The sequence below is a fragment of the Chroicocephalus ridibundus genome, chromosome 14 (assembly GCF_963924245.1).
Source record: "Chroicocephalus ridibundus chromosome 14, bChrRid1.1, whole genome shotgun sequence".
NCBI classification, from domain to species: domain Eukaryota; kingdom Metazoa; phylum Chordata; class Aves; order Charadriiformes; family Laridae; genus Chroicocephalus; species Chroicocephalus ridibundus.
Window position 1 is genome coordinate 10,071,351 of NC_086297.1, and position 16,095 is coordinate 10,087,445.

Below are 16,095 nucleotides of genomic sequence, written 5' to 3' on the forward strand. Positions count from 1 at the left end.
GAGATATTTTCCTCAGTTTATCACCTCCCTTGTTACTTAGGTATAACATCAGACACGCTCTGACGAAAGCTACTTCACTTCACTTAGTGCACACTTCCAGCAGCTCTCAACCAAAAATGCTGCAGGTCCAAATGCTACAGGAAAAAGGACACAAATCCAACATGTGGGTGCAAGTCTCCCCAGGCAGCTTTGAGGCCAATCTGCAGCAGTTGGTCAAATGCCATCGGTGCCGTAAGCATTTTAAGAGAAAGTTTAGCTCGGTTTTATTCTGCTTTCCCAGGAAAAAACATCCCATCAACACAGTTTGAGATCAAGGAGTCCCCCAGTCAAAAAAGTCAGAGTTTTATATGCACACTGACAGCTTGCTGCTAAATCCAGTCCTCCCAAATGTTTATCACCTGGAAAGCCATCTGTCTGCGAGGAAAGCTCATGTTTTTGCCACAAGCGAAAGCACAAATATCACAAATTTAGTTTCAAAGACCAAAACACTCAAGCATGCATAATTTTAACTGTCATTAGATTTAATTACATGTCAAGCAGATGCTGTTCTAGTTTAAAGCTGTCCAGGAAGAGGATAAAACAACATAGTAAGAGTAAATATATAAAAAAATCAGTGAAAGAACCTGCCTCAACGATAGGGCGGTTCTTTCACTTGTCCACTGACACAGGACCAGGCAGGATTTGTCACAGCAGCTCTGACTGTAACTACTGTCCTGGCTGATTCAGGCATCACCCGTTTTACGCAGACGTCCTGCAACTCCCTCAACAGAGTTAATTCATTGGCACCAACTGCAGTTCCAGCCACAAAACATCCAAGACCTGCCTTTTCAGATATGCCAAAGGCAGCCCAAGTGGGACGCCCACCGACGGACAGATCCTCAATATAAATTACTCCTTGTGGGAAAGGCAAGCAAATGCCAGTAATGAAGCATGAGCATCAGTAAGGTAGTTCTTTGAGCCCTATGGACATGAGGATCGAATATTATGACAAAGATTACTAACTCTTAATTGCTATGACTCAAAAATAAAATAAAATTTTTAAAAAGGGGGCGATTTCTTCCATAGCACAGCAGTAGCAGCTACCCACAGACTTCGGGATCCAATGTATCAACTACCCTTTCCAAAGTTTTCTTTTCTAAAAAATCTTGGCTGCTTCCAGCCACTGAATCTGGTGCACACATCTGAGCACACGTGGGCAGCAATGGTGCCCTCTGGCTTTTCCTGTGTTTGTGTTTATTCGAAACACTAACGGAAGCGCACCTCACCAGCCTCCTGCTGATTACTTGTTTAGTTTATGGTTTACTGCTCAATGGAGAGTGTAACATAATTAATTCATTAACTGCAAGCACTTTACAAACAGAATTGCTGCATACAAAATGTCCATGTGAGTTGGTGAGTCACTAATATTCTCTGTTATCCTCAGAGGCAAATTTCTGTTCTGCATCCAGGAACAGGGACTGGAGAAAGCTCAGTGACAAGGACAACCAGGCTATGGCAGCAGGACACAGTGTGCCACCAGCCCCAGCAGCTCCCATAGCTGCAGACACAGCCACCCTCGCAGGACAACCGCTCTGGGGACCAGAGGTGTCCCAGGAGAGCAGTCCAGCCAGGCTACTTTGGAGGTGCTGGACCTGCCTTCAAATGAGAGAAGTGGCTCCACTGAAGTCAAGGGAGGAAAAGAATTTTGTGGATTTCATCCTTGTCTTGTGTATCGCCAAAGTAGTCAGATAGTTTGGCAACAGTTAGGAAAACCTGGAGAGGGGTCGTGCAGGAGTGGAGCAGCAGGTGGGTCCCATCTGGTGTTGGCTGAAACGTGCAAGTAGCCCATGGAAAAGAAGGTCTGACTATCAAGGTTATGGGCCAAACCACACAGGGAGCCCAGGACTGACACAAGATATATTGCGGTTCAGGCTGAGATCTCTGGAAGAAATACGTGTTTAAGTTTGCACAAAGTCTGCCTATCCTGTGTTTTCAACTGAGGTTATGAATCTCTAATTTCATGCAAACTGAACTTACCAAGGAAAAACTACAGGCCCAAGTCTCTAAATCTAAAATAGGCTGACTTCCACTTGAGTCAATGCAGTACCAATTTACCATAAAAAAAAAAAACCAAACCAAAAAACCAAAAAAACCACTCAAAACATTTTTTACCCTTTGACTCCACTAAAGGTGAATTTCAGCTGTCCACATTAATAACAGTCAAGATAGCAAATGATCTTGTGAACAATAAGGTAATCCACTTACTAGGACTTGCAGTATTCAAATGCAAGGTCTACCACAAGTCACGCTAGAAAGAGTACAAAACAATATTACATAAGGTGGAATTTCCAAAGCTTTCCATTCCTTGGAGCATCAGAAAATGATACGTTTCCTCTCTTTAAGGGCAGCCTGTGCTGAACCTTCCTGTGCTGTTCCAGCCTTTTCCTTCATGGCTGGATTTCAGTACAGCAGCTTTGGCCATCTGGCTTCATTAAAACATCATCGTGTCCCCAGCTTTTCTTGATGGACCAAAAATAGCAAGAGCAGTTTCCCTTTTAGCAATCCCTCATTAAGCAGCACTAGCTGGTGAGTTAATTACAATTAAGTTTAGCTAATTAAAGAAGACAACATCTTTGTAAGCTGCTGGGGCTTGATTTGTTTTCTGCTGTCTAAAAATTCTTCCTTGATTTGAAACTTATGTCTGAAAAGATCTGTCTTTGGGCCAACCTGTGACTTAACATACCCTGAAGCAAACACTTAATGCTACCACACTTCTGCACCACTGCAAGAGAGGAGCTTTCATTTATGCTACCCCTGATCAATAGACAGAGCTAAAACCTAAATAATCTCTAAGAGAAAACAACCAGCACCAAAGCACCGTGCAGCAGGATCAGCCATGGGATTCTGGACACCCCGTGTTCATGACGACCCTGCTGTAGTTGCTCTTTATGGTTGCCCTTGCCCCAGGGAGGTTGGGCTGGGAGGTAAAGGGTATGCCCGTGCCCAGCTGGGAGGGCTCCATCCCATCCACGCAAGCTGCCACCCTGTTCTGGGTGGAAATACTTGACATGGTTATGATTTAGCAGTGATTCAAAATTTATTAATGATTTGAGGTAGATCAAGAGGTCGAACTTTAGCAGCACTCAATCATTAACCGGTTTAAAGATTTACAAGGTGATTTAACAAAATAATTGAACGGCGACTTAATTACAGATTTGAAGATGACAAGATTCCCAGTAACTTACTATAAGGTACCCCAAATCAATACGTATACATATGAACAAAAGCACAGATCTCAAACTAATGCACATACCTACAAGCAAAGCATATAAGCACACACACATACACACACACCCTGCAGCGTATAACCACTGAGATCAGAGATCCGTTAGTATCGCATGACTCTTAACAAGTCGGCGGGTACCCCTTTTAACTCCTACGTGTGCACGGACAAATGGAAGAACATCCACATCCATAAAGCTAATGTGTATATCATAAACATATAAGCAGAGAGGTGGATGAAAGACAGACTAGCCTATAGTTAAAATTTCCCTTTTCCCAAGTTTAGAGTAAATGCTCACAATGCATCAGCATTCCTCAATGGGCAATAATGGAGACTCAAGAGGGGTTGACTCACCCTGGCCTTCTAATCCTTGAGGTGTCACTCGGAGCGGCATCCCAGCACAGAGGAGATACTGGCCACAGCCCACTGTGATCCAGAAGAGCCCAAAGGGTCTTTAAAAGAATCACTACTTATAGGATCCAAGATAATTGACTTTCATCAGGTACTTTTCTACTCTGTCCCAGCTCAGACAATTGAATATTCTGGTACTTTCCATTGCTTACACAAGCCCAGAACTTGTTAGGTCTTGAGGCCCTGGTACACCCCCCACTCTGTGGCCACGATCCATATATTGTCAGGAGTGATCGATTATAGTTATTATTTTCAAACGGTAGGAGCCGTGGGGGCCAGGTACACTAAGGGGTTGCCATAGTGTTCTAGTCCATTGCTCTCCAATTTTCCTTTCTTTCATGTTAGACCATTACGTATCGTTCTGGTCCACTGTGTTATTCTGTGGCCCAGGCGGGGAGGAAAGCATGCCAAGTACCAAGAAGCCTAAAAAGGGGTGGGGGGACTGCACCACCACACACCCTGAGACTCCCTGTCCAGGTTAAAGTTTGACTGTAATGCATGGAGTAGCTGTACTCAGCCACCAGAGACCTAAAAGTTATCTTTCTCCCGTTCTACAGGAACACTAGACTATTAATAACCTTGACTGAAAAGAGAAGCTTTGATACCTGGGTTTGGAGTGCTTGAGGATTATCTTGGATGTTTTAAGAATCACAGATACCTGCTTTAGACTTTTTCCTTGGAGGTAAAAAAAACCTCCTCAAAGCTTTGGTGGTGAAAAGCAGAAGCCCAGCCTATATCCTCACCCCTGAGCAACAAAATACCCTTCCCAGGGACAGGAGGTGGTTTCTGTACCCTCCCCACACCAGGAAAACCAACATGTCCCCACAGAACAGAGGAGAGCAACGGGGACATGCTGAAGACACTTGGCCGAAATTGAAGAAATTTCAGTTAAACTGGCTCCAACGCAGACTTTCATGTGAACTTAGGCCAGCCAATTAATTATTCTGTGTTTAAGATTCTCATCGCTAACTTGCCTTTTCTTTCCCCCAACCTTTGTCCCTCTTGCCTATTTAGGATATAAATTCCCCAGGACACTGAGTACCTCTTGCAAAGCCTGAGTGGATGTTCAATACAGTAGGGCCACAGAGGTGACCGATGACTTCAAAAGCAGCTCTGACACAAACAACAAATTTCAGCTGCTAACTTTAAAAGCAAAGGTATTTACTACAGAGGAGGTTTTAATCCTGTACAAAGCTGATGCCATGGTGTCAGATGTCCATACACAGAGAGCACAGATCATTTGTGCTCCGGAGCCAGGAAGCGGCAGGAGATGTCTCTGCAGCTGGAGAAGACCTGATGCTGCTCGCTAGCAGCTCCAGGGGACAGCTCTGCCCTGCCCAAGCCAGGTTATACAGCTGCCTCCAGAGTCATTGTGATAAATATCCTTTCTTTTCCCCCAATGAATAATAAAGCAGCCTTTCTGCCCCACTGCAAAAAGAACGGACATCTCTGGATATACGCTTATGGAAAAGCTGCACTGGCATATTTGGAGCTTCTCTGAGTGGTCAGGTAAATCCATCACTGACACAGAAAAATGCTGCCCAAACGGATCAGCTATCACTTTGCATATCTTGGCTAAGGAAAGCAGCCTAACGTCAGATGACCCTGGTATTAGTTAAACGCCGTTCTTTCTCCTTAAGAGAGGCAAGCTGAATTTGCAGCTTTGAGAGAATGAAGTATCCGCGGCACTACCCAGCGCTGCACTAACACCCACCGCAGCTGCCCATAGCCACTCCGAGCCTACCAACTACACCTGAAAATTAGCTTTGAAGGGTTTAGAAACTGTAGAAACTGCCTTTCACGGGGCTTCTCACACAAGCCTCCGAGTGCCTGTACGTGTTACTCCCCGTCGTAGCTCAGCAAACCGCAGAAGCGGGGCTGTGGGGAGGAGCTGGGAACACCAGACCAGAGCAAACCTCCCGGCAGAGATGCGAGACAGCGAGAGGAGACGGTGTGCGTGGAGGAAAGTGCTTTTGCAGCTTTGGGTAACAGTCTGCCAGGAAGGGATGGAGAAGGGCTGTGGATACCTGCCTCCTGGGGGTTAGCAAACTCCTCCAGAATACCACAGGTCTCAAACTGCTCAGCTCCAAACAGGAGGAACAGTGCGCCAGGGTGTCCTGTCTGCCTCTCCTGCAGGAAGATGAGCTCCTGTCCTAGGTCTGGACCTTGAACAAGTACCACCACGGCCCTGTCGATAAAGAAAAGCTCACAATATTCACTTTCCTCACTGAAGTCCTTTGAGATCAATGCATGAAACAACAGTACACTGTATACTTGGACCTTCGCTTTAGCATAACCTAAGACATAGTTCTACGTTTTCTTTATTTCTGAGCTAAATAATTTTCAAGGAGAGGGAGGATCTGCCAGGTTGGTTGGGGAAGGGAGTAAGTCACGTTGGGGTATGAGCAGGGGGACCCAAGAGCTCTGCCCAGGGCCACCCTGAGCCAAAGCCATCTACCTGGCACGGAGTAAGAAAGCTTCAGCCCCAGGAGATTTAGCATCTCCTTGCTGCAGGACCTGGGTGAGGTTAAGGAAAAGCCTGTCCTCCTGGGAGGCAAGCTGAAACACGAACACCACTCTGCATGCTGCCTGCCGCTCACACAGAGGCAGGACAACGCCGAGTTATCCTTGGCATGTCTCCCCCGAGCTGAAGTGATGTTTATAAGGGTGCTCTTTTAAATGAAAGAAAAATATACCCAAGCTGAGTTAAATGGCAGATGTTTCCTTAGACTGAAGTTTGGCGGGGGATGCACAACAGGATTGCTCTGGCACCATCCAAGGTGGCACTCTTGTGGAGATTTCCCTGTCTCCATTTTATTTTTTTATGTACTGAATTTGTAGTTCTCTCTCAGGGCTGTGCAGAGCCTGCATGGCAGAGGGTGGAAGGGGCTTGCCGATGCCCACTGATGGGGGAACCAAAAATTGCCTATGGACAGCAAAATAACCTGGTAGGAGAGAGGATGCATATCAGTGGGCACATGCACATGGTCATGTCAGCATGAAAGCATTTGGAAGAGTGACCTTGTAGTGGTAGTAGAGTGACCTGTGTAGTCCTTTTGTGCACAGCAGAGGCAGAGGAGCGCAGTGTTCAGTGCAGGCATATGGCTGTGCACATGAGCAAAAGCATCACATTCCTCCCAACCCGCTCTGAGGCAGCTTTGTGAACATTCCTGGTGGATCAGCAGCAAAGATAACAGAGCTGTCTTTCAGTCCTGGAAAAAGCAAGCATACGCTTTGGGTAAAGGGTCACAGTGAGACAATCAAGAGCCACTTGCACTGATTTTCATCCAAGCAATTTTCCCAGACTTTCCCAGAGATCTACATCACATCTGCTTAGCATCACCCCACAGCCTCTAAGCATCTCCTGCTGCAAAGTGCCAAACCAGCTTAGCAAAGCCAGGGGAATAAAAAAGCCTTGTAATAACAGCACCTAAAACCCCCACAGGAAGGAACAATTTGTCCCTCATCATTCCTGTAACAGAAAGCTATATTGGGCTACAGTGAATTTCTATGTTCTCTGCATCCATTACATTGGAAAAACCTCAACCGCAGCGATATGTCAGAAGAATTGTTACAACAGGCAAACACAGTTTGATGCTGGGTACAGAGCAAGCAAGGAACAAAGGCCTGTCTCTGCATGGATAGGGTGAGAAAAGCATCATTCACAAGCACTTTGCTACACTTATACTTACAAGATCGTACAAATGGATGTGAAGGCTGCCCAGAACCAACGTGGCCCAGAAGCTCAGTCTATTAACAGCCAGAGGTACAGGGTGAGACCCCATCCCAGCCTCGAGCAGGTGACCTCAATGTCCATGCTACAGCCCATGTTGTAAGTGCACCGCATGCCTCTTCTCCATCCTGGGAAGGACTTGCCTCTCAGTAGGGGCTAGACCTAATGGGGACTCTCCACACACAGCTCTGGGATAGATCTGCATCACTCAGGAGTCACAACATCAACACGTTTGACCCTTCAATTTGATTCATAATTTTGTATATAGGAGTTACAGAAAATTTGGCTGGTTCTGAAGTCAAATATTGCAGGAACAGCGTGCACCCTTTCTAACTAGCAGAGCCTGAATACTATTAGTCAGTACCTGACAGCAACAGAAAATCAGTATAATTGGCATTGTACAGTATGTGGTTATCCTACAGGAAATTGTACCTTGCTGGACCACGCCACCATAAAAGGGCTTGATATAACTCTGCGGCTCAATGCACCGGGGCCCTACAGCAAATCACTATTATTTGAAGCACAACAAATATGGGACCAGTTCAAAAACCACTGCAAACAGGGAAGAGCATCCCGCTGACCTTAGCAGGCTTTGGATCAGCCCCGTTGGATCATGCATTCCTGCTGTCTCAAGTTCTTGCCCACGTTTTGCAGCGCACAGTTACATCTCACAGAGCCCCGGCTCGCTTGGGTGTGAAATGAATGCTGCCCATTTTGGCAGAGATATAGACAGGGAAAGCAGGAGACAGCATACAAAGGGAGCAATATTTTTTCTTCCTCCCCCTCTTGACTACTAGTGTTTTCTGTGACAATCCCCATGGCATTCAATACATCAGAAATTAAAGAAGCTACTATAAAGAAACAGCAGGTGTGCACGGGTGGGAAAGCTTTAAAATAAGCTCTTTAAAATTAATTCTTAGATAACGATGTTGTATCTGAAGCTACTTGGATAATAGCACATTAACAGCTGGCAGGACTGGTGGTGCCTATTCTGCTCACACAGGCACAACAGAAATACGTGCTTTATCTCACAGCCATGCTGGGTGCAAAACACATCTCTGAAGATTTTCATTCACCCTCAAAGCACTTTGAAAACACGGAGAGCCATTTATCCAATTATACACCCAGCTCCTCCCTTGCCCTCCCTCTTCCTCAGCGCTGCAGTTTGAGCAAAAATGCTGGGTCCATCCTCAAAAGCGTGCTCCTTTTTTTGCAGTCTCACACACGTTCACTTGTCTCCCTAATTCCCAGCCCTCTCCTCATCAGACCAAAGTATTTAACTGCACAAGATTCACCACATGCTTAAGATGTGGAAGCTCATCCAGAATGAGAGGAGCAAACTGTAGCCGTTCAAGAACTGCTGTAAATCAACGCCTAATTTTACAATCTATAAAATAACTCCAGGTTTTTTCAGCGTGGCCCCTAGCAAAAGGAAGGGGGTTGTTTTCTGTTTCCTTGGGCAGATGCATTTACATGAAGAGTAACCTTCAAAACTGCCACCAATCAGTCAAATCCCTGTAAGCAATTTGAGAACAACCTTCCCACGGAGCTGGGCTGTTGCATCGGGCTCAGATATCCACCAGCAGCACCGGGCTAGAACCACGGGGGACAAAGTCCTTTCTCCTGCCAGCAGGACAGGCTGGCCCCAGGACATTGGGATGAGGAAAGCAGCCAGGTCCCGCCTTTTTTGAGGCCTGAGGAACAAATTACCATTTCAAGGCACAGTGTCAAGAGACAGATATCAAACGCTTTGGCTGTTGGTGCTACTACAGCAATGAGAACAGATTAAGTAGACAGATGTCTAAAAACCAAAACTGTATACATTAGGCGAGAAAGGAATCTGAATCCTTCCCTAGAGAAATGGGATTATCACTGATTTTTTAGCTAGGAGTCATCCTGGAATGTCACGTTTTATGGAAACGTTACCTTGACATTCACTGTGGGCTTCTTCAGAAGGGTTTGGTGGTTTTCACTTTCTCACTAATGGACACTTTTCCACCTTATGAAGTCACCAGCCTTTTTAATTTCTCTCTCCATCCAAGACAGAGCATGGACTGAAATCCCTGCAGAGTGTGAGGAGGAGGAGGGCTTGGCCCAGCAGCAAAGACTGGGAGAAACCCATACTCACACAGCTCCCACCCTGGAGAGGGCTCTTGGTCTCACCTCCCACAAGCAGTGAAATTTATTCCAGGGTTTTGTTTTCTTTCTATTTTTTTTCCCCCTTAAATGATCTTAAGTCTCCGATGGGACTCCGCATTTTGTTTTATTCCAATCAGCAACAACACTAGTGGCTTTTGGACTGCAAAAAGCAGAGTGAAAAAGCAGACAGCAGTCAGAGAAACAGCACACAGACATCCTAATGCCAGCACTGATGTCACACTGAACAGATATTTGAAAGAATTTAGTGGCTTGGTATCATTTACTCCCAGAAGCATCGTGTATCCAAAGCACTCCATCACAATTCGCACTCAGGAATTCTGGTCTCTACGTGCTCGACAAGTGGAACAAACTCTGGTTTGTATCTCACACTGCAGGGACAGGATGGGTTGAAGCATCCTGGACTTTTGGTGTTCAATCACTTTATGGAAATTTAAAGATCGTCTTTACTGGCTCAAATGTGAAAATCCCCCCTCCCGAGGACATGACCTGAATCAAGGGGCAGGACTTTATGGCATAACACTGAGCAGGACCCCCTTGTGTCTCTGCAGAGAGTTGGGCTCACCCAGACTCCGTTCTTACTCCTTCTGCAGGGACATGGTCCACTGGCAGCGAGGTGTTGAGCAAGTCTGATTTCACAAGTAAAGGGCAGGGATATGCTACAGGCTTAGCAGGAAGGACAAAGGCACACGCAAGTGACACTAGGAGATGCTGTCCCCTTCTTATCTTCTATATGTCAAACCTCACCCCAGCAGAATTAGGGATATGCTGCAGAGATTGGGGATGCAGCCAGGCTCCCCTTGGGCAGCAGGGACCTGATTGCATCTGAGCAGCCTGGTCTGGTGGGAGGTGTCCCTGCCCAGGGCAGGGGGTTGGAACTAGATGATCTTTAAGGTGCCTTCCAACCTGAACCATTCTATGATCTGTCCTGCACCCTCCTCCAGCAACGTGCCCCAACCCCAGCCTGAGCAATGACCAGTGCAGCTGGGCAAGAGCTGTCTCAGCAGAGAGAACCCCCGTGCTCCGGCCGCGGGAAGGGCTGGTTTCCAGCAGGAGGACCCTCAACGCAGTGGGGAGCAGTGGTGGGGAGAGCTGCTCGCCCTGGGTAGGCGCAGAGGCACCACGCTGCACTCGCACAAACCACTGCCAGCACTTCAGATGCCAGCAGGATGGCGTGCTGCAGGGGCTGGCATCGCTTTTCTCCACCGCCAGAGCTGGTTTTAATTAGCTCCTTCACCTCAAAGAGAACACACATACTTTCTGGATGAAGTGGGACCACTGACAGGGCTGGGGATGCTGGGAGAAAATATCCTACAGGATAAGTAAGAGCACTTCTACTCCTGTTATTCCACAGCTTTACTGGTGTATCATCCACGTTATTCTCAGCAGGTAAAACACAACCTGTGCTGACAGCAGGCAAAAGACATCTGAATCATCTCCTGCTTCTGCACCATCCAGTAAAAGAGGCTCAAAAAACTTACAGCTAATTATTTACTTGACAGACTTCGCATTCAGAAATTCTCTCTTTCCAGATGCTAAGATAAACATTAATAAAAAAGAAATAAATAAAAAAACATCATTTTTACTACCATCAGTTGTCTAATAAGGCTTCTTACTTGGGCATCATTGTTTTCTGTACAGGCAGCTTTCTAGAAATTGTCACAGTAGTAGTCAAAAAGCACAGTCTACTCGCATGGTAGACTGAGAATCACCAGGTTTCTGGTGTGATCCTAAGCCCATTTTGAAGCCAGAGGGACTCTTTGAATCAAGTCCTAGGTGATTTGGCAAATTTACAGAGGAATGCTTGGTTCTGAGTGACAAAGCAGAGCTGTTCAGAGGAACGAGCTCCCAGTTGCTTCAGCTTTCCTCTCAGTACTGTCTCCTCTGTTGGTCTGGGAGGTCTCTCTATGTACCTGCACCTTTGTTTGCTCACTCACTGCTCCCTGATGCAATATCTTTTTTTTTTTTTTTAAATTATTATTTTGGTGCATAATACATGTTGTCATTTCATATTCATTTAAGAAAAATTCAAACTCTAGAACAGAAAAAGCAGCACAGTCCAGACTACTTGGGTGCATTTCTAAGAAATACAGTGTCTTTGTGTTTGAAAAATGAAAACCAGAGCCTGACCCAAATTCAAGAATATACAAATAAGTTTGAAGGCAATCATTCAAGATCAGAAAGAAGCCTTCTGCCTCCAGGCTGGGGAGAGGCGATTCCCCCCATCCCTCCTACCCAACCAGCAAGCACAACTGTCTTTTATCCACCCAGCAAGTGGTGGGATGGGTCTTCTCCAGAGCCCAGCACTGCTTGCCTGCATGCACTGCTGGGGGACACTCTGGAAAAGTAATTAAAGCTGCACCACGAGCAAACGAAAGCTGCAGTGCTCCTGCTGCTCACGCAGGTCTTTTTTTGCTGCAGCCTGAAAGCCCTGAGGGAACCTAAGCAAAATCCCTCAGCTGGCCAAGAGGTTCGAGGGGCTGAACACGCCGCTGAGGCCAACCAACCCCTGCCTGTCCAACACGAACAGAAGAAAAGGGAGGCTTTGCTGCCTGCATTTCCTTTCCCTGCCTTTCCTCCACCTCCACTTCTCCCACTCCAGCACGCGCTCTCGTCTCTGGCCCCCCCAGCAGCCAGTGCAGGATGCAATGCCACCACCCAGCAAAGAGCTCCGGCATCCCAACAGCCTTAAAACGTCACGAGGTGCAAACCAATGTTCTGACCACTGGTTTAGGCTCAAGCATTGAGGCAGCGCAGAGGCATTAAAGTGGATCTAGGTGCAGCAGTAAATCCCATCCTAAGCCTGGCCAGCTCAGCTTCCCCATCATTAAGATGATGTAGCAAATTAAACCTGGAACAAAGGGCTCTGTACCGAGTGTGCAACCTGGCACGGGATATTCAACAAGCACACCCCTCGTACCAGGTTTTCTAACAGCACGTGTCACTGGTTTCCCAGTCTAGTGCCACAGGTGGGGAATAGGTAAATTGATAAAGCCCTAATCTGAAAAGGGAATGCGGAAAAACCCGTGGCCAAGACCAGAATCATGAATGAGTGTATCCTGGAGAAATCTTTGGCAGGAAAACAGGGACCCATATTCTGTGACTACCCCAGCCAAACCCAGACATCTGGTCATCCTAAAGTAATTCCTTCTGCCTTGCTTCATGTGTGCGAAGGGCTTGGAAAGCAAACACTGCTCAGCATTAACAACAGCAGGAAGAGCTGAGACACCAACAGATACAGCCTGAAGCATCAGATGAGCAGGAGAAAGATGCTACTGTACAATATGGCCGTGCTAGTACTTCTGCTACTGCACCCAGCATAAGCATCTCATACCAGCTTTAAACACAATCGTCAGGCAGAGACACACACACACCCCAAGCTATAGTACGTAAATACAACCAACGAGTAGCACCTATATTGTTTTATCCAGCATTTCTTAAAGATCAGCTTTTCCTTTGCTACTCCCAGTTGAAACAGATCAAATGGTTGCACAGGAATGAGTAACTTTTGAGGTGATCAAAACGTAAAGAGAAATCATCACCAGTGTTTCTCACCACAGACTTAGCTGGCTGCCTGCGGGATTAACTTCCCTTGGAAAGAAGAAAGAAACTGTACCTTATGCTGAAGCACTAAAGCCACCAGACACGCTTGTCCCTCTCACGATCTTCTCTAAGTAAGTTCACCTGCACTATGAAACAGAAGTCAACAAACTCATTAAACCACCAGCGTAATGTATTTGCCCCATAACACTTTTTGCCCCTCAGTTAATGACTATGGGAAAGAAATAAAGGACAGACATGGGAACGATTCACTGGCACCACTACAGAGATAGCAGTCACCTTCATGCTCTGGGCAACTGATGTATTAACGGTGTATTAGAAGTGACAAGTTCCAAGAATTCATGCAATGGAGACAGTACTCATTTGCCACAATAAAACAGACTGGAAAAGCATCTGCCGTGATGCTGTTAACTGGATCTTGAACCCAATTGTCCAGCCTGCGATAGGGCTCTTTTGCATCCAGAAGAGATGTGGGAGCATCAAAGTACTGCAAAATCACTATAATCAGCGAGTGCAAGGGGGCCATAGCTCAGAGTGAAGCAAAAGCAGTAATTTATCCCGTGTATTTTCCTTCTTTTCCTTTCATGATTTACGAAAGTCCCAGTTGTCATTTTCTCAACTGGATTAATTTCAAGCAGATATTTCTTCAAAGTACACTCTGATTTTTGTCGCTCAGTTTGGACTGGACACCAGTGTCAGATGGGATTGCTACTGGTCCCACACTGGATGAAACGCACTCAAAGACCTGGATTTCTGATGAACATTTTCACACTTGCAAACTGACACATTTGCTTCCTGCAAATAATAACTCACGGTAGCTTTTCCCAAAGGCATTCCTGCCAGCAAACGCATTAGCTCAAGTATTTGGGGATTTGACCACAAAGAAGGTCACAAAAAACAGCAGAAGCAAATGCAACATTTAATTTGACAAATATTTACCAAAAAATGGCACCCAGCCTCTGTGGCAGCCATCCCACAGTAATTATACTCCTTGCATCCACGTCTAATTTAGAAAGCCTGAATGGAAGGAAATTGTGAGTTTTCTTCTGGGGAAACAAAACTTACCTTGAGTAAAATCTAGGCTCATGCAACCAGCCACCAAAAGGCCCGCAGAGCTCCCAGGCAGAGCTTAAAGACAAATTTTGCCAGCTGTAGGTTACAGAAGTGTGTGTTTAATCAGTTTTTGCCTCGTCAGTAAGTCCCTGGCAGCAGTCTGAAGGGAAAGCGTGGCAGGTTTTGAAAGGCACCAGTCTGAGGGAGCTCACAGATTTGTACTTGTCACTGATGACAGGGAGAAACCTTTCAAAGGGTACTCTGAGAAAATTGTTTTATGTAATTATAGAGATTTATGTCTCTTACAGTTCCAGGAGGTTCACTGCTATCCTGGAGCTCTCGGCACAGAGGAGTCAACAGAAGAAAAATGTAGCATCGTCTTTGGATGGAGACTGTATCGTCACACCCACGGGGTAAATAAAGTGACCAGCTTCAATGTTTGGTTAGGTGAGAATAAAGCAACCCCTCCCTTGGCGGAGGCAGAGACTGGGGGAAGGAAGAGCCACAGATCACCCTGGTGCACAGAAAAAAAAAGCCATCAGAGCTGGGAAGCACTGACCACATTTTATTTTATTTCCATAGGGCAGATAGAAGCAGCTCATTATTGAAGGCACCAAGTTTGCCAAGACTTCTCATTAACGGTGCGCATTTACGCGGTTAGTCTGCAACAATTTTCATGGCTTGACTGTATTATAGAGAGTGTGTTGAGGTCTCATTTAGGGGTAGGGTGTCTAAAGTAAACATCTACAGCTATAAACCACAAGAGTCCTAGCCACAGCCCTGAATTTCCCCAGTGTTGTATAACGTTAAATTTATCATTTAAATAGCACCCCAACTGAGATTTCAGTGAATCAAACATATGGAAAATAAATGTCAAAGTCCATCTATGTTATTTAGTGCATACACAGGGCAGAAATAATGAATCCACAGAGATGTAAATCAAGCACTTTTAAAAGCAAATCTGTCGTTGCCCTATCAGGTTTACAACAGGCCATGGTGCCACCAGCTCCCACAGTTTTCTACCATGTCTGAGATGTAGTGTGTTTGGTTGTTTTTGGTTTTTGGGGGTTTTTTTGTTTTTGTTTTGGTTTTTTTTTTAAAGTCTGTTTCCTGAAATCCCTGGACTCTTGGAAAACCTCATCTTTCCATAAATAAATAAATAAAAGTTTCCACAGATTAGCTCATAAACATGACAAGACAAAGAGAAACCCAGGACTAGTTTCTCATACCATCTTGTGATACCTAAGCCTGTCCCAGGCCAGACTTCTGGCTTAGCTCAAAGCTAACGCTCCTGCTCCCCATCGCTCACAGATTTACCACCTGCCCTCAACCCCTGCCTCAGCGCATACATCCTGAGAAGGCCTCGTACCAAAGACAAGGGCAGGATAAAAGAAACAAGGTAATGAAAAAGAAAAAAAAAGAAAACTAAAGAGGCCATCTGAGTCTTCCTGACACAGCAGTTCCTCAGTAAAACGGCAAATCCCTGGAGAAAGCACCACCAGAGTGGACCCAAATCAAAACCCTGCAATGGGAGGCTCGCAGACTGCAAGGAGTTTGAAATGCTAGCTTTTAACTGCACTTATACATTGATTATATCGTATAGCTACATATGCTTTGAATTTAAGTCCGGGCCAGGGCAACAGCAGCTTCCCTGGGTAGGAAAGTTTGCTCCGGCTGCAGGACTCGCTCCCCGAGGCTGGAGACTGAAAGTCCTTCACGTAAGCACACTGCTGAGGTTTTTCTCTAACTGGAAATGTTCCTTCTGTTATTCTGAACACTCTGTCCACACTTCATGGCATAAACTGCTTTAGAAATTACAGCCCTGGAATGTAAATCCGGGGCAGGCTGGCTGCAAGCCCTGGCTGCTCCTTGGAGCCTCTTTGCCAAAGGGTATCTGGTGTCAGCAATAGAAAGAGGG